The sequence below is a fragment of the Bombina bombina genome, chromosome 5 (assembly GCF_027579735.1).
Source record: "Bombina bombina isolate aBomBom1 chromosome 5, aBomBom1.pri, whole genome shotgun sequence".
NCBI lineage: Eukaryota > Metazoa > Chordata > Amphibia > Anura > Bombinatoridae > Bombina > Bombina bombina.
The window spans coordinates 848,985,318-849,004,467 of NC_069503.1; positions in this window are offsets into that span (position 1 = coordinate 848,985,318).

The following is a 19,150-nucleotide window of genomic DNA, read 5'->3' on the forward strand; positions in this document are numbered from 1 at the left end:
TCAACAAAGCCGGGAGAAGTCTTCATCCAAGTTGGGCGAAGTGGTCCTCCAGACGGGCAGAAGTCTTCATCCAGATGGCATCTTCTATCTTCATCCATCCGGCGCGGAGCGGGTCCATCTTCAAGACATCCGACGCGGAGCATCCTCTTCATCTGACGGCTAAGACTGAATGAAGGTTCCTTTAAATGATGTCATCCAAGATGGTGTCCCTTCAATTCCAATTGGCTGATAGAATTCTATCAGCCAATCGGAATTAAGGTAGAAAAAATCCTATTGGCTGATGCAATCAGCCAATAGGATTGAGCTCACATTCTATTGGCTGATTGAAACAGCCAATAGAATGCCAGCTCAATCCTATTGGCTGATTGCATCAGCCAAAAGGATTTTTTCTACCTTAATATCGATTGGCTGATAGAATTCTATCAGCCAATCGAAATTGAAGGGACGCCATCTTAGATGACGTCATTTAAAGGAAGCTTCATTCAGTCTTAGCCATTGGATGAAGAGGATGCTCCACGTCGGATGTCTTGAAGATGGACCCGCTCCACGCCGGATGGATGAGGATAGAAGATGCCGTCTGGATGAAGACTTCTGCCTGTCTGGAGGACCACTTCGCCCCGCTTGGATGAAGACTTCTCCCGGCTTCGTTGAGGACTGCGGCCCGGTTGGATGAAGACTTCTCCCGGTAAGGTGATCTTCAAGGGGTTAGTGTTAGGTTTTTTTAAGGGGGTATTTGGTGGGTTTTAGAGTAGGGTTGGTTGTGTGGGTAGTGGGTTTTAATGTTGGGGGGATTTGTAATTTTTTTTACAGGTAAAAGAGCTGATTACTTTGGGGCAATGCCCCGCAAAAGGCCCTTTTAAGGGCTATTTGTAATTTAGTGTAGGGTAGGAACTTTTGATTTTGTTAGGGGGATTAGATTAGGTGTAATTAGATTAAAAATCTTGTAATTTGTTTATTATTTTCTGTAATTTAGTGTTTGTTTGTTTTTGTACTTAATTTAGGGAAATAATTTAATTATGGTGTAGTGTTAGGTGTAATTTTAACTTAGGTTAGGTTTTATTTTACAGGTAACTATTTAATAACTATTCTACCTAGTTAAAATAAATACAAACTTGAATGTAAAATAAAAATAAAATCTAAGCTAGATACAATGGCATCTATTTATCAAGCCGTCAACCGCAAATACGCTGGGATTCTGCAGCGTATTTGTGGCGAGCCTGATTCCCCTTAGTTATCAAACCCTACAGACCGGAAAAAGTAGAATTTTGTGACTCAGTCCGACACAGATCGATGCTTACGTCATTACAGATGTTCCGAATGCAAATTCGGCACAATCTGACTACTTTTGCTAGTTATCAATTTTCTACCAGGTACACTCTCCACTATTCTGGCCCAGCGTACCTGGTTTTCAATCTGCCGCCCTGGAGGCGGCGGATGCCATAGGAATCAATGGGAGTATGAAAGCAGAGAAAGCTTATGTTCGTTGCTGCCCGATATCCCATTGATTCCTATGGGAACGTTTACACCTAACACCCTAACATGTACCCTGAGTCTAAACACCCCTAATCTGCCGCCCCCTACACCGCTGCCACCTACATTATACTTATTAACCCCTAATCTGCCCCCCCTACACTGCTGCCACCTATATTATACTTATTAACCCCCTAATCTGCCACCCCCTACACCACCGCCATCTACATTATACTTATTAACACCTAATCTGCCCGCCTATACCGCCGCCACCTACATTATACTTATTAACCCCTAATCTGCCACCCCTACACCGCAGCCACCTACATTATACTTATTAACCCCTAATCTGCCCCCCCCTATACCGCCGCCACCTACATTATACTTATTAACCCCTAATCTGCCCCTCACTACACCGCCACCAACTACATTATACTTATTAACCCTAATCTGCACCCCCTACACCGCTACCACCTACATTATATTTATTAACCCCTAATCTGCTGCCCCCTACACCGCAGCCACTATATTAAATTTATTAACCCCTAAACCTAAGTCTAACCCTAACTCTAACACCCACTAATTTAAATATAATTTAAATAAATCTAAATAAATATTTAGCCCCCACAAAATAAAAAAAAGCCCTACCCTACACTAAGTTACAAATAGCCCATAAAGGGACTTTTGCGGGGCATTGCCCCAAAGTAATCAGCTCTTTTACCTGTAAAAAAAATTACAACCCCCCCAACATTAAAAACAACCAACCCTACTCTAAAACCCACCAGGATCAGCCATTAGGATTGAACTTAAATCCTATTGGCTGATTGCATCAGCCAATAGGATTTTTTCTACCTTAATTCCGATTGGCTGAATTCTATCAGCCAATCTGAATTGAAGGGATGCCATCTTGGATGACGTCACTTAAAGGTACCTTCATTCAACAAGAAGACGTCGTCAGAAGAGGATGCTCCGCATTGGATGTCTTGATGATGAACACGCGCCGGATGGATGAAGATAGAAGATGCCGTCTGGATGAAGACTTCTGCCCGTCTGGAGGACCACTTCTGCCTGTCTGGAGGACCACTTCTGCCGGATTCGTTGAGGACTTTGGCCCGGTTGGGTGAAGACTTCTCATGGTAAGGTGATCTTCAAGGGGTTAGTATTAGGTTTTTTTAAGGGGTATTGGGTGGGTTTTAGAGTAGGGTTGGTTGTGTGGGTGGTGGGTTTTAATGTTGGGGGGGATTTGTAATTTTTTTATTATAGGTAAAAGAGCTGAGTACTTTTGGGCAATGTCCCGCAAAAGGCCCTTTTAAGGGCTATTTGTAATTTAGTGTAGGGTAGGGCTTTTTTTATTTTGGGGGGGGGGTTAGATTAGGTGTAATTAGTTTAAAAATCTTGTAATTTGTTTATTATTTTCTGTAATTTAGTGTTTGCTTTTTTTGTACGTTAGATAATTTTATTTAATTGTATTTAATTGTATTTAGTTTAGGGAATTAATTTAATTATAGTGTAGTGTTAGGTGTAATTGTAACTTAGGTTAGGTTTTATTTTACAGGTACTTTTGTATTTATTTTAACTAGGAAGTTATTAAATAGTGAATAACTATTTAATAACTATTGTACCTTGTTAAAATAAATACAAACTTGCCTGTAAAATAAAAATAAACCCTAAGATAGCTACATTGTAACTATTAGTTATATTGTAGCTAGCTTAGGGTTTATTTTATAGGTAAGTATTTAGTTTTAAATAGGAATAATTTATTTAATGATAGGAATATTTATTTAGATTTATTTAAATTATATTTAAGTTAGTGGGTGTTAGGGTTAGACTTAGGTTTAGGGGTTAATAAATTTAATATAGTGGCGGCGGTGTAGGGGGTGGCAGATTAGGGGTTAATAAATATAATGTAGGTGGCGGCGGTGTAGGGGGGCAAATTAGGGGTTAATAAGTATAATGTAGGTGGCGCGGTGTAGGGGGCGGCAGATTAGGGGTTAATAAGTATAATGTAGGTGGCGGTGGGTTAAATACTTTATTTAGTTGCGGCGGGGTCCTGAGCGGCGGTTTAGGGGTTAATACATTTATTAGAGTTGTGGTGGGCTCCGGGAGCGGCGGTATAGGGGGTAAACAATATAGTATAGTGTGGGTGTTTAGTGACAGGATACCAATAAAGCTGGGAAAAAGCCGAAGAGCAGCGAGATCGATGACTGTTAGTTAACAACTGTCCGCTGCTCATCGCCCCGTACTTGGTGCGTGGCTTTTTGACAGCTTTTTTGATCATTTTGGAGAATGTATTCAGGTCCGCGGCAGCGATGTTAGGCGATCTTAGGCGAGCGTAAGTTGACGGCTTGATAAATAGATTACAATGTAACTATTAGTTATATTGTAGCTATCTTAGGGTTTATTTAATAGGTAAGTATTTAGTTTTAAATAGGAATTATGTAGTTAATGATAGGAATTTTTATTTAGATTTCTTTTAATTCTATTTAAGTTAGGGGGTGTTAGGGTTAGGGTTAGACTTAGGTTTAGGGGTTAATACATTTAGTATAGTGGTGGCGACGTTGGGGGTTACAGATTAGGGGTTAATAAGTGTAGGTAGGTGGGGGCGACATTGGGGAGCGGCAGAGTAGGGGTTAATAAATATAATGTAGGGTTCAGCGATGTTGGGGGCAGCAGATTAGGGGTTCATAAGTACAATGTAGGTGGCGGCGGTGTCCGGAGCGGCAGATTAGGAGTTAATAATTATAATGTAGGTTTCAGCGATGTCAAGGGTGGCAGATTAGGGGTTAATAATTGTAAGATTAGGGGTGTTTAGACTCGGGGTTCATGTTAGGGTGTTAGGTGTAGACATAAAATGTATTTCCCCATAGGAATCAATGGGGCTGCGTTAAGGAGCTTTACGCTGCTTTTTTGCAGGTGATTCCTATGGGGAAATCGTGCACGAGCATGTTACACCAGCTCACCGCTAACGTAAGCAGCGCTGGTATTGGAGTGCGGTAATGAGCAAAATTTTGCTCAATGCTCACTTCTTGTCTGGTTTGTAAAAACTCGTAATACCAGCGCTGTCTGTAGGTGAGCATAAACTGCTCGTTAGCACCGCATAGCCTCTAACGCAAAGCTCGTAATCTAGGTGACAGTTTTTTATATGCATTATACTGTTTATACTGCTTTTGAGATTTACATCATTGAAACTATTGAACTGCTTCAATAACACCTCACTGTAATTTCTAACTTTGAAGAACAGGAAAATGCAAGTAAACCCCATTCTTTACGGGGAGAAATTACAGTTTGGCCTGATTGAAATTGCTCAATAGTTTCAATAGTGGAAATCTCATTTCAAAAGCACAATTTACAGTGTGTAAGCTTTTTTAAAGCCTTCAACTGCACACATGGCAGTTTTTATTGTCATTGCACACTGTACAAAAGGTTAAATCCAAAAAAACTATACTGTAATCTTTAGAGGTATCAACTAGCTATTGTCTTTGTCACTTTTGTTAAAGGGATATGAATCCCAATTTTTTTCTTTGATGATTCAGATAGAGCACAACATTTTAAGCAACTTTCTAATTTACTCCTATTAAATTTTCTTTGTTCTCTTTGTATGCTTTGTTGAATAAGCAGCAATGCACTTCTGGTTGCTGAATGAACACATGCGTCAGCCAATGACAATCAGTATATATATGCATCCACGAATCAGCAACTAGAACCTAGGTTATTTGCTGCTCCTAAGCTTTCATATATAAACATTTAAGCAAAGGATAACAAGAGAAGGAAGCAAATTAAATAATATAAGTACATTGGAAAGTTATTTAAAATTGCATTCTCTATCAGAATCATGAAAGAAGTTTTTTGGGTTTCATGTCCTTTATGATTGCCAGTTTTGTTTCCGGTAACATAAACTATCAACTGAAACAATGCTATTAAATAATGTACCATATATTTCTCATGCCTGAAATTTCAGTTCCTACTGATTTATACAAACTTGCACATGGCAAGGCTGCAGTATTGATCATTCTGCAAATGGAAGATAACCCTTGCATCACCCAGTGAAGTGTACTTACATCTTCAAACAAGAATTCAAACACAAGAATTCAAACACATTCAAACACATTAGAACATTCCACATGCACTTCAGATTTGCAATGTGAGTGCCTTTACAACATAGAGATATTAAGACAAGCTTTAGATCATCAGACCCTCAGTCTCCATCTTAAATAAACCCCTCATTCCATGATGATGATCATCACTGCTGATGTTTCCTTGAGCAAAACATAATAATGTGGTTTACGTTTTTGCTCAAACCTGTGTAACTGCAAACATATGATAAAAGGTAACATCATGCTTTGTTTCTATTAGCTGATCAGGAATATTGCATTGTAGAATTCCAATAGATTTGTACCTGCTATTTGGCACAGTCGTGAGTTGCAAATTCAGCTGTGGCCGCATAGCATGAGTTCCACTGACAATTGCATCACAAAAAAGCCTTCAAAACTTTGCATAACAAACAAATTAACATGGAAAAAAGATGCACTCTCTAAAACAGTCCACTTTAACATATGCACTAAAGAAACTTTTTAAAAAAAGTAAAGAAAAGGAAAAATTAGACAAATTTACAGCCATGAAATAGCGAGACGAGATAACTCACAAGGGCAATATTGCCTTTATGAATTCTGCAATACTTGCCTAAGGCTTAGATAAAAACCCTGATCACTGCCCCACAACACCCAGGAACACCCAGAGTCAGTCCCTAGTTCTATCCAGTGAGACTACTTTACCCTAATAAGAGTTGTGCAAATATTTTACAATTATATTCTCAAGTGTTGCAGTTGTAATTATAGTGTTTCCCAGTGGCCAGTGGTTATCATTTGATGTGTAAGATATCATATATTGGGCACGTAACTATAGATGTGAATGGCAGGAACACTCACGTTACACTGAAAAAGCTATATGAAGTGAAGCACAATGAATTATGAACAGGACCTCACCTTCACAACAACAATATGGGCTACATTACAAAGGGTGTAACTAATATCATGACAGTGCTAACTTCCACGCGTATTACAAATACAACTTGAAAGTAAATGCGTATGCTCCAGTGCAAACTAAATTAGTGCACATCGGGTTTGCGAGAGTGGTGACCTAAAGTAAAATGTAAGGGTTAAAAAAATGTGCACCAAACACAACATAAATACATTCAAATAAAGTGTTTAACTCATATACACACTTTCTGATAACAAAATATTTATATAAGTACTAATTTAAAAAACTTTATAAGGCTTAAAAGGGGTATATGGTATATGACAAGGTGTTTGAATGGAAAGGTCTATGTGATGTGTGTGTGTGTGTCTATATACATATATATACATTAGTTGCATGCTGGCGTGTGACGTCACCCCACGCTCCATTGTGCCGTAGGAAGAAGTAACAGGAAGTGAAAGACGGGTAAGGCAGAGCGCATAGCTAGATTGTGTATCATATATAAATATATATATATATATATTATTTTTTGTATTTATCTATACCCTTATATATTCTTATAGATATATAGGTATAGATATATATTTAAAAAAAAAAAAAAAACAGAAATATATAGAAAAATATATTTAAAAAAAACATTTTCTTCTATTTACTTAACCTCTTTAGGACATATGACGGAATTTTTCCGTCATAAAACAATTGAACAAACAGAAAGCTGTGTCCTTAAAGGGTTAATTAACCATCAATCATAATGTTGATAAACATTTGTGTGTTTTCAATCTTGTATACACCACTAAGGATTAATTTATTTTTATCACAGCTTTTGAACTTTTTTTGTATGTTCAAATGGTAAAAATTAACTAGGTAAAAAATAATAATAATAATTAAGTAAACTAAGACAATAATAGGAACAACAACTAATATTCAAATAAGTAAACTAAGACAATAATAGGAACAACAACTAATATTCAGCTTGCTATGGCTGTCTATCTAGATCATGCTTTGTCAAGCTCTATTTTTTTCTTCTTTTTTTTAATTAAAAAAACGTATTGCAAGTACCAAAGTTCTTTTAGGTACCCCAATTCCACAAGACTGTTTTTTTTTATAATACCCATACATTTAGTTTTTGTTAAAACAAATGTAAATGTTTTAAAGCTACAAGGGAAAAGTTCACCGATAGCTGCAATATTTGCCATAATGTGCTCTCCAGGGCACCACTTAAAACACCACTTAAAATAAACAAATAAAGGAAACAAATGAATGCTGATGATTTTCATCATTATTATTTTTTATTTTCTTTATTTTCATTGGTGCATTCTTTTTAGATTTTTGTGATGAATGTGCATTCGTTTTCAGACAAATACACACACATGCACACACACACACATATATGTACACACACAAATACTTAAACCTTTTCCTTCATACCCTCTTTGCAATATACCTTACCCCTATACCCTTTTTCTAAGACTTCAGACCTTTTGTTTTCTTATTGACCCCATTGTTTCATATTTTAAGATGTATTTAAATGCACAATAGCAAGCCATAAAGGTCAATGCCAGATTGTAATATAAGCAAGCTCCTACCACTTTATGCTTTCCATGTAAAGTGCATAGCATATGTGTATTGGGTGTGCTAAAAAGTTTTGATTAAACAATTTATGGTTAGATTACAAGTGGAGGGCTAATTTATTGCGTGCCTGGAAACAGGAAAATATGCCTGTTTGCGGGCGTGCAAAATAACCAGCCATAACAAGTGGCTGGTTATTGCTACCATGAGCAATTAGTACTCAGAAAAGTTAACCAGAGATCAGATCTCTGGTTTATTTTCTAAAAGTGCCCCAAATGCCCTAAGTGCCCCAAAATAGAGGATCTTCTAATTTTTTATGAAAAAAAAAAAACTAAAAACTTCACTAGGCAGTTTAAAGGGGTTAAAAGTTGGCGGGTGTGGGGTGTTGAAAAAAGTGCCTTTACATTGTGGTCTATAGAAACTGTGTGTTCCCTTTAAATACATGTATATGCTTATATACATATATATTTATGTGTTACACTACGATTACGGCTTAATTGCCGAAACGCGTCAGTGGGTCACTGGGAATTTGACCATTATCCCCTGACCTTTGCTATGCTGTGGCTTATGTAAGGATTTTAGCAAGCTTGAAATAAAGATAAGAATTTTATATCAATTCCCGTGGAGGTGCTCTGTTGTTTAGTATTGTGTTAATATATGTGTATACACATATTAACACATACATATATATATATATATATGTATATATTCGTATACATATATTTTAAATTGCTAGTCGTCGCTGTGCGATTTACACCCTTCATTGCGCTTAGGTTCTGTGCCGTGTATGATGGCATTAGAACGAGGCTCCCATTGTGGCCTATGGAAGCGCACTCTTGTGAGCGCAATGCTTCTGTGCAATGCGAACATTAGTGTGTGCTGTTATAACTCAGCTGAGCGTAAGCAACTCATAATCTGGCCCTTAACCAACAATCTGTGATACTAAATCAAAATAATGGCTGACACAATTAGTATTGCTCGACTTGAAATCTGTTAATAAATAGTTTACATTTAAAATAGATAACTTGGCTTCTTATTTAAAGGGATTGAAAAGTCAAAATGTGCATTTGAGCATTTTAATTTTAAATAGAAGCATTTTTGCAATATTCTTCCATTAGCAAAAATGCTTCCAATAAAAGTTATTACTGTTTTTCAGCCCATATGCTATGAAGTCCCATGCACAAGTATTCAAATATAACCCCTTTTTAGAGAGTTAGCAGTGACTTTTATGACACAAATCCCAGATGCAATAGAGCAGGCATGATGTTTGAGTACTGGTGCAGAGGCGCTCACAACATATCTGTGTATACCAGTTAAAATCAGCAATAACTTATTTGAAGCATTTTTGCCAATGGAGGTATATAGCAAAAATGTTTATGTTTACAACTAAAATGCACCCATACATATTTCAGTTTTGATCCTTTCAGTTTGCTTATTTTGCTTTCTGTCTATAACTTCTGCAGTGCTGAAATTCAGTCAATTGCAGGGTAAGATAGTCCTGTGTTTTACTTATGACAAAATAAAAGGCAAAAGCTTGTCATTTGAAATCAGCTACAAAAACTTTTATTAAAGCCAACATTTAATGTCAACCTGTGAAATGTAGATGTTTATAGGCATGTTCAGTCATGCAAAACATCAGGAAATTCAGAGCTTTAATTTCAGTGAATTAAATAGATATTACACTGTAGTAATGAGTACCTTAATATACACCACTCAATCAAGTTTTAGAATAAATGCAAGAAAGCATTCTTATCCTTCAGCTTTTTTGTATTAGGAAACTTTTTTTTTTGGAGCTGGCTAAGGTCCTGATATTCAAAACCTTGCCGACATGGACACAAATCACACAAAATCTTTGGGGGTTTTTAGACCCTGTATTGTAATGTAGGAGTTTCTGTTTCACATAAAGAACACAACATAGCTGCATAAACATTTATCAAGGTAAAATTTGTGTTTCTAATTTTTTTTATGGGCCTCGCAATACTGACGATACTTAGAAAATCTTGCATGAGCAGTGGGGTTTTGAATATCAGGCCCTAAACTAGCCGATGAAGGGAGGGAATAGTTTTACAGTGTAATTTGTGCCTGTCTCATACACCAGCATTTAGCTTTACACCCTGCAATTTCTAGTGTAAATTGTGCTTGAGTGAAATCTATACCTGTGCACTTATATTATAATTTAAAGTAAGGTTTTCTCACTTGAGTGATAGGGGTAAATTTAATAAGCAGTGGCTGTTGCTTTTTACGCCCAAAGTTTCTGGCTTGCCTTTTAGGTGGCGGACTGCAATCATTCCACTATGATACGATCGAGATGATTAACACCACCTGCTAGCAGCCGTTTGTGATCGGATCAGCCAATCGAATTGAACTTGATTCTGATTGGCTGATTCCATCAGCCAATCAGAATTTTCCTACCTTAATTCCGATTGGCTGATAGAATCCTATCAGCCAATCGGAATTCGAGGGACGCCATCTTGGATGACGTCCCTTAAAGGAACCGTCATTCGTCTGGAAGTCGTCGGTGAAGATGGATGTTCCGCGTCGGCGGGATGAACATGGATCCGGAAGAAAGAAGATTGAAGATGCCGCTTGATAGAAGACTTCAGCCGGATCATGGACCTCTTCTGCTCCCGCTTGGATGAAGACTTCAGCCGGATCATGGACATCTTCAGCCCCCCGCTTGGGCTTGGATCAAGACATCGGAGCCAGGACGGATCGGTGTGATACCCGGCGAGGTGAAGATAAGGTAGGAAGATCTTCAGGGGCTTAGTGTTAGGTTTATTTAAGGGGGGTTTGGGTTAGATTAGGGGTATGTGGGTGGTGGGTTGTAATGTTGGGGGGGGGTATTGTATGGTTTTTTTTTACAGGCAAAAGAGCTGAATTCTTTGGGGCATGCCCCGCAAAGGGCCCTTTTCAGGGCTGGTAAGGTAAAAGAGCTTTGAACTTTTTTAATTTACAATAGGGTAGGGCATTTTTTTATTTTGGGGGTCTTTGTTATTTTATTAGGGGGCTTAGAGTAGGTGTAATTAGTTTAAAATTGTTGTAATATTTTTTTATTCTTTTTATTTTTATTTTTATTCTTTTTTATTTTTTGTACTTTAGTTAGTTTATTTCATTGTATTTATTTGTAGGTATTGAATTTAATTAATTTATTGATAGTGTAGTGTTAGGTTTAATTGTAGATAATTGTAGGTATTTTATTTAATTAATTTATTGATAGTGTAGTGTTAGGTTTAATTGTAACTTAGGTTAGGATTTATTTTACAGGTAATTTTGTAATTATTTTAACTAGGTAACTATTAAATAGTTAACTATTTAATAGCTATTGTACCTGGTTAAAATAATTACAAAGTTGCCTGTAAAATAAATATTAATCCTAAAATAGCTACAATATAATTGTAATTTATATTGTAGCTATATTAGGGTTTATTTTACAGGTAAGTATTTAGCTTTAAATAGGAATAAGTTATTTAATAAGAGTTAATTTATTTAGTTAGATTTAAATTATATTTAACTTAGGGGGGTGTTAGGGTTAGGGTTAGACTTAGCTTTAGGGGTTAATACATTTATTATAGTAGCGGCGTGGTCCGGTCGGCAGATTAGGGGTTAATAATTGTAGGTAGGTGGCGGCGACGTTGGGGGCGGCAGATTAGGGGTTAATAAATATAATATAGGGGTCGGTGGTGTTATGGGCAGCAGATTAGGGGTACATAGGGATAATGTAGGTTGCGGCGGTGTACAGAGCGGCAGATTAGGGGTTAATAATAATATGCAAGTGTCAGCGATAGCGGGGGCGGCAGATTAGGGGTTAATAAATATAACATAGTGGTCGGCGATGTTAGGGGCAGCAGATTAGGGGTAAATAGGGATAATGTAGGTTGCGGCGGTGTACAGAGCGGCAGATTAGGGTTAATAGTATAATGCAGGGGTCAGCGATAGCGGCGGCGGCAGATTAGGGGTTAATAAGTGTAAGGTTAGGGGTGTTTAGACTCGGGGTACATGTTAGGGTGTTAGGTGCAGACTTAGGAAGTGTTTCCCCATAGGAAACAATGTAGCTGCGTTAGGAGCTGAACGCTGCTTTTTTTGCAGGTGTTAGTTTTTTTTTCAGCTCAAACAGCCCCATTGTTTCCTATGGGGGAATCGTGGATGAGCACGTTTTTGAAGCTGGCCGCGTCCGTAAGCAACGCTGGTATTGAGAGTTGCAGTGGCGGTAAATATGCTCTACGCTCCCTTTTTGGAGCCTAATGCAGCCCTTGTGTGAACTCTAAATACCAGCGGTATTTAAAAGGTGCGGGAGAAAAAAAGCCAGCGTAGCTAACGCACCCCTTTGGCCGCAGAACTCTAAATCTAGCCGTATGTGTGTTTATTTTTTAAAAATGGTTTTATAATTTGGTCTAGAAGCAATATTGATAGTATGGGATAATAATAACTTCCATAAAAAATGGCCGTGGCTTTGCTGGTTCATGATAATGAGCTTTTAAACATTTCTCACACCGCTAAACATGTTATGTAAAAAAGTGCAATTTCTTCTCTTGAAAAGCTGTAATATCTCACTGTACCATCCGTCTTCCTTCAATCTCCATTGGTGCAGTGAGATAATACAGTTTTGTGAGAAAGAAGCAACTCGCTAGTTTTAATGGTAGAAATTGTGCCTTTTTCCAAAAAAAATGTTTTAGTGTAAAAAATGTTTAAACGTTTGGTTATTTTTTATGCAATTTATTAATATCTAGGGGTCGATCCGATAAAAATCGTCGCCCGCAAAAGTCGGCGAAGCCAATATTTGCGCGGGTTTGGTATCACATATACGGCGTAACCTAGAAGTTACGCGCGTATATTTCTGCCGTCGCCCGTAGTTTTTTGGGCCATAGGCAGGTATACCAAACCAGCGCAGTTTGGTATCCAATATACAGTGTAAGGAATTACGTGGAGAAAATGGAGAAATCTTACTCCATTTTCACCTTGCCACAAAAAGCAGCCGTAAGAAGCCTTACGCTGAGTATTGGAGCCCCGTAACTCTCTAAACTAGCTGCTAAATAAAACCTAACACCTAACGCATGCGCAATGTCTATCTAACTGTCAACCGTAATCTGCTAAATAAAACCTAACACCTAACGCATGCGCAATGTCTATCTCCCTGTCAACCGCGATCCCCCGCTGCAATCCATAATAAAGTATTTAACCCCTAAACCGCCGCTCACAGACCCCACCGCAATCTACATAAACTAACCCCCTACTGTGAGCCCCTAAAACCATCTAACTGATCTATCCCCTAATGTGAACCCCTTACACCGCCGCCATCTACCTTATCTATCCCCTAATCTGACCCCTTACACCGCCGCCACCTATATATAAAATATTAACCCCTAATCTAATCCCCCTATACCGCCGCCAGCTATATTAATATTATTAACCCCTAATCTAATCCCCCTAAAATAATTATCTCTATTACCAGCCCTTAAAAGGGCCTTTTGCGGGGCTTTGCCTCAAAATAAACAGCTCTTTTGCCCTATAACCTGCCCTCCCTACACCGCCGCCACCTATATTAATAGTATTAACCCCTAATGTAAGCCCCTTACACTGCCGCCATCTATATTAAAATTATTAACCCCTAATTTAATCTACCTACCCCGCCGCCAGCTATATTATCTATATTAACCCTAAGTATATTATAGTTAATATAGTTATTACATTATATATATTAACTATATTAACCCTAATTATATTAGGGTTAATATAGTTAATATAGTTAATATAGTTACTATAGTATTTATATAAACTATATTAACTCTATCTAAACCTAACACCCCTAACTAAATTCTTATTAAATAAATCTAATTCATATTATAAACTAAAATATTCCTATTTAAATCTAAATACTTACCTATAAAATAAACTCTAAGATAGCTACAATGTAATTAATAATTACATTGTAGCTATGTTAGGGTTTATACTTATTTTACAGGTAAATTGTTAATTATTTTAACTAGGTATAATAGCTATTAAATAGTTATTAACTATTTAATAGCTACCTAGTTAAAATAATTACCCAATTACCTGTAAAATAAATCCTAACCTAAGTTACAAATACACCTACACTATCAATAAATTAAATAAACTACAAATATCTATCTAAAAATACAATTAAATAAACTAAACTAAATTACAAAAAAAAAAAACACTAAATTACAAAAAATAAAAAAAAGATTACAAGATTTTTAAGCTAATTACACCTATTCTAAGCCCCCTAATAAAATAATAAAGCCCCCCAAAATAAAAAAATTCCATACCCTATTCTAAATTAAAAAAAGTTCAAAGCTCTTTTACCTTACCAGCCCTTAAAAGGGCCATTAGCGGGGCATGCCCCAAAGAAAACTGCTCTTTTGCCTGAAAAAAAAACACAATACCACCCCCCAACATTACAACCCACCACCCACATACCCCTAATCTAACCCAAACCCCCCTTAAATAAACCTAACACTACCCCCCTGAAGATCTCCCTACCTTATCTTCACCACGCCGGGCCGAACTCATCATCCTATCCGGGCGATGTCTATCCAAGCGGCAAAGAAGAGGTCTTCATCACGGCGATGTCTTTAGCCAAGTGGCAGCAAAGTCCATCAAGTGGCATCTTCAATCTTCATTCTTTGCTCCACAGACGCGGAGCATCCATCCAGGCCGACGACTGAACGACGAATGAGGTACCTTTAAATGACGTCATCCAAGATGGCGTCTGTCGAATTCCGATTGGCTGAACCAATCAGCCAATCAGATTCAAGTTCAATCCGATTGGCTGAACCAATCAGCCAATCAGATTGAGCTCGCGTTCTATTGGCTGTTCCGATCAGCCAATAAAATGCGAGCTCAATCTGATTGGCTGATTGGTTCAGCCAATCGGATTGAACTTGAATCTGATTGGCTGATTCAATCAGCCAATCAGATTTTTCTACCTTAATTCCGATTGGCTGATAGAATCCTATCAGCCAATCGGAATTCGACGGACGCCATCTTGGATGACGTCATTTAAAGGTACCTCATTCGTCGTTCAGTCGTCGGCCGGGATGGATGCTCCGCGTCTGTGGAGCAAAGAATGAAGATTGAAGATGCCGCTTGATGGACTTTGCTGCCGCTTGGATAAAGACATCGCCGGGATGAAGACCTCTTCTTTGCCGCTTGGATAGACATCGCCCGGATCGGATGAGGAGTTCGGCCCGGCGTGGTGAAGATAAGGTAGGGAGATCTTCAGGGGGTAGTGTTAGGTTTATTTAAGGGGGGTTTGGGTTAGATTAGGGGTATGTGGGTGGTGGGTTGTAATGTTGGGGGGTGGTATTGTGTTTTATTAATTATTAATTATATTGCAGCTATCTTAGGGTTTATTTTATAGGTAAGTATTTAGATTTAAATAGGAATATTTTAGTTTATAATATTAATATTAGATTTATTTTAATAAGAGTTTAGTTAGGGATGTTAGAGTTAGATAGGGTTATTATACTTAATATATATATAATATAATAACGATATTAACTATATTAACCCTAATATAATTAGGGTTAATATAGTTAATATAGCTGGCAGCAGTGTAGGGGGATTAGATTAGGGGTTAATGTGTTTAATATAGCTGGTGGCGGTGTAGGGAGATTAGATTAGGGGTTAATACATTTATTATAGGTGGCAGCAGTGTAGGGGGATTTAGATTGTAGGCAAAAGAGCTGATTACTTTGTGACAAAGCCCCGCCAAAAGCCCTTTTAAGGGCTGGCAAAAGAGCAGTTTACTTTGGGGTAATGTCATGCAAAAAGCCCTTTTCAGGGCTATTTGTAGGGTTAGACTTAGGTTTAGTGGTAGGGATAGTTTAGTATTTTAGGGGTTAAATAATTTAATATAGATGGCGGCGGGGTAGGGGGATTAGATTAGGGGTTAATAATTTTAAAATAGATGGCGGCGGGGTAGGGGCTCACTTTAGGGGGTAGGTAAGGTAGATGGCGGTGGTGTTAGGGGCTCACTTTAGGGGTTATAGATTTAATATAGCTGGCGGCGGTTTAGGGGTTAATAACTTTATTAGGTTGCGGAGGGGTTTGGGAGCGGCGGTTTAGGGGTTAATACATATTTTATTGTTAGGATAGTGAGGGGGGATAGCGGATAGAGGGTTAGACGTGTCGGGCTATGTTTAGGAGGCGTGTTAGACAGTGCGGGTGATTTCATACTTTAGTCAGGTTTTGTAGGCGCCGGCAGTTTGTAACGTGGCGCAAGTCACTGGCGACGCCAGAAATTTGTACTTGCGCAGATTTCTGGACATCGCTGGTTTATCCGACTTACGGCACGTTAGCATCTGACGGCGCCATATATGGGATAGCTCGAGTTGCGAGCTGAAACTGCGGGCGACGCGGGTTTCCTCGCTTGCGCCGCAAACTACGCAGTATATCGGATCGCGCCCCTAATGTTTCTACACCAAAATCACACTGCTTTTAAAAACATTTTTTTTTACAATAACCAAACTTGTAAACAAATGTTTACAATATATTGTGTATAAATCACATGTCATTCACACATGTACTGTATTCCCATAATGATGTAATGTTTTCCTTTAAAAAGCAAATACCACTGATTCCACAACCACTTAGTATATGCTACTGTCACAACATCACAACAAGAAATACTGTACTTTAAATGAGCCTTAATGGGGGGGGCGGAGTCAACCGCTGAACAGAGCAGCAGCACGAGTTGAGAGCTCTGCCAATTTAATCAGCATAAAATACATTTTAGCTAGCTAATACCTATTAAAACGGTGCCTAACTTCTACTTAAGGTGGTTAGACAAGCCTTATACCAGCCTGTGAACTTTAGGCTGCAAGAATTTGCCGTGACCTGGTTCCTGACCCGGCATTGGGAAGCTAGCTGCTGAATCGCTGGGTGCCTGCCACAGTACATCCTCTACAGCCTCCACTGCTTCGGAGGGTCGGGGCTCCGCTCCGAAGCACTTGTGGAGTCACTTGCAGATAGGAGGAGGTGTGACAGATCCTCGTACGAGGCACCTCATTGATAACATCCACCGCATCTCCAGCGACAGCGACAAATCTACCGACTGCGGTAGTGGATGCAAGCCTATCGCTCTGTGCTTAAGTCAGTGCCTCACTATATTACTAACCCCGCTTACGGCAGACACCTAATTCACCGCACCAGGGACTTTTGCAGCGACGCCACAGTCCTGAGTGGCGCGAACGGCCGTCATTTTAGGCCTCACAGAGCAGAGTGACGAAGTGCTTCCACACGCTCCCTTTAGTCGCCAAGCACCAACCACAGTCTCCTGGTCACCTTAAACTAAGCCTTCCAACAAATAAAGTGGACCCTGAGAGGCTGAGCCCGATCACCATTTGGCCCTGCTGAAGGCGATCCCTGAAGGTCTAACTACACCACTTGTGCTTTGGCGCGAATAGTCGCCATTTTGCGGCCTAAGTTCTTACAGTGCCGCCGGCCTGCATGTGAAGAATCCTGTTCCGGACCCCATCAGAGACCACCGGAGGGTGAGGTAAGGAAGTCTGTTTGCACCTCACATGTCTACATGCCCTCTCACTAAGTTACTATCCCAGAGACCGGGAAAACCACTCTGACCAAGCTACCATCCCTGAAGTCTTGCCTGTATCAAGGGCAATTATATTTGTTGGTCACCCAGCCTTCTCACCCTCCTCCTAATAGCCCTGAAGATTAATAATAGACAGACTTCACCTCACTATCTAGCCTGTGGGGCGCCGGGAATTATCCAACCTGACTCTTTCAGACCTATTTACAGCTCCGCAGGGCCCAGGGAGCCTGAATAGTCTGCTGGTCCTTGGGACTTCCACTTACAAGGACCCATGCATTGCCTTAGACCCTTTCTGATCACTCCTGGTCTCTCACTGAAAAGCAGGTCCTCATTTAACATAGTGCATGAAAGAAACTCTCTCTTCTAACTACCTTAATGAATCAACACACTCTGTTTTACTGTACCACTGTGGTTTGACCACAAAACACAGCTATCAAGCTTCCATAGTCCCAGCTTATTCCATCTGGGGACATTCCTCACCACTATACAGTGTAACAGTTATATGGATGTTACTGGAACTGGTTTTCTTAATTAATATCATAGCTGCTGTGCCAGCTCAGGTGTCCCTGTACTTCTTGTACAGGGTGTAGTGTTTTTTTTTTTTTTTTTTTTTTTTTTTTTTTATTTATTTAACCTGCTTTTTCCTTTGTACAGGTTTACTCCTATGTTGCACACCCCACATACAGCTAGCATAAAAGCCTATAACACTGATTAATCAACTGCACCTTATTATTGAATCAGTTTAACTGTACATAACTCATATTTCCACCATCACTGTAAATACTGGTCTCTCACAAAAGGCTCTCGTGATCTAACCTGACATATATATTTACCTAAACCTACCAAGTAGGTTCACTAACACTTACTCCCTGGGGCGCATATACATAGACACACATATTGACACGCCCCCCTAGCCACACACACACTGACACATTGTTGCACCCACACTCACTACGCATAGCCTGATCTTCCCACATAGTACCACCCCTACTGAAACACACCTTTTGAAACCCTATATCTTGAAGAGCATCATCTACACCTGCACTCCTGACCCAACAGCTTAAGGTCTTAATAGCAGGGTATCTTAAACACCCCAACTCAGTATTCTGCTGAGTCACACTGTCTGTTAACCCTCTCTGGCACCTCTCCCTTTCCGGCCCAGCCAGCCTGGGTTGGTCACTTCCCTTTTCCTTTTTCCCTTCTACACAGTCGTATCCCATTACTCCCTGGGGTGCCAGTGACACATCTATTCACATTTGTATGTTGGGACCGAAAGGTTCAATTTCTACCCATTATGTGCTGCTGTAACAAAATGTCATAAATATAGAAGGTGTTATTGACCCCTGCTCCGCAGTCTAGCAATACATGTCAGAATTAGTAAACTTTACTATACGGTGCTTTATGCTTTTTTAGATTGTTTTCAGAGTGCTATATAATAGAAGGTTGGTGCTAATTTTTAACTTACAGGCATACCTAACAGTCTTAACAAAATGCCCCAAGGGTCCAGACGACAGGGGAAACCCTCCACTAACACTCAGAAGACTGTTTATGATCATTTTACTCAAT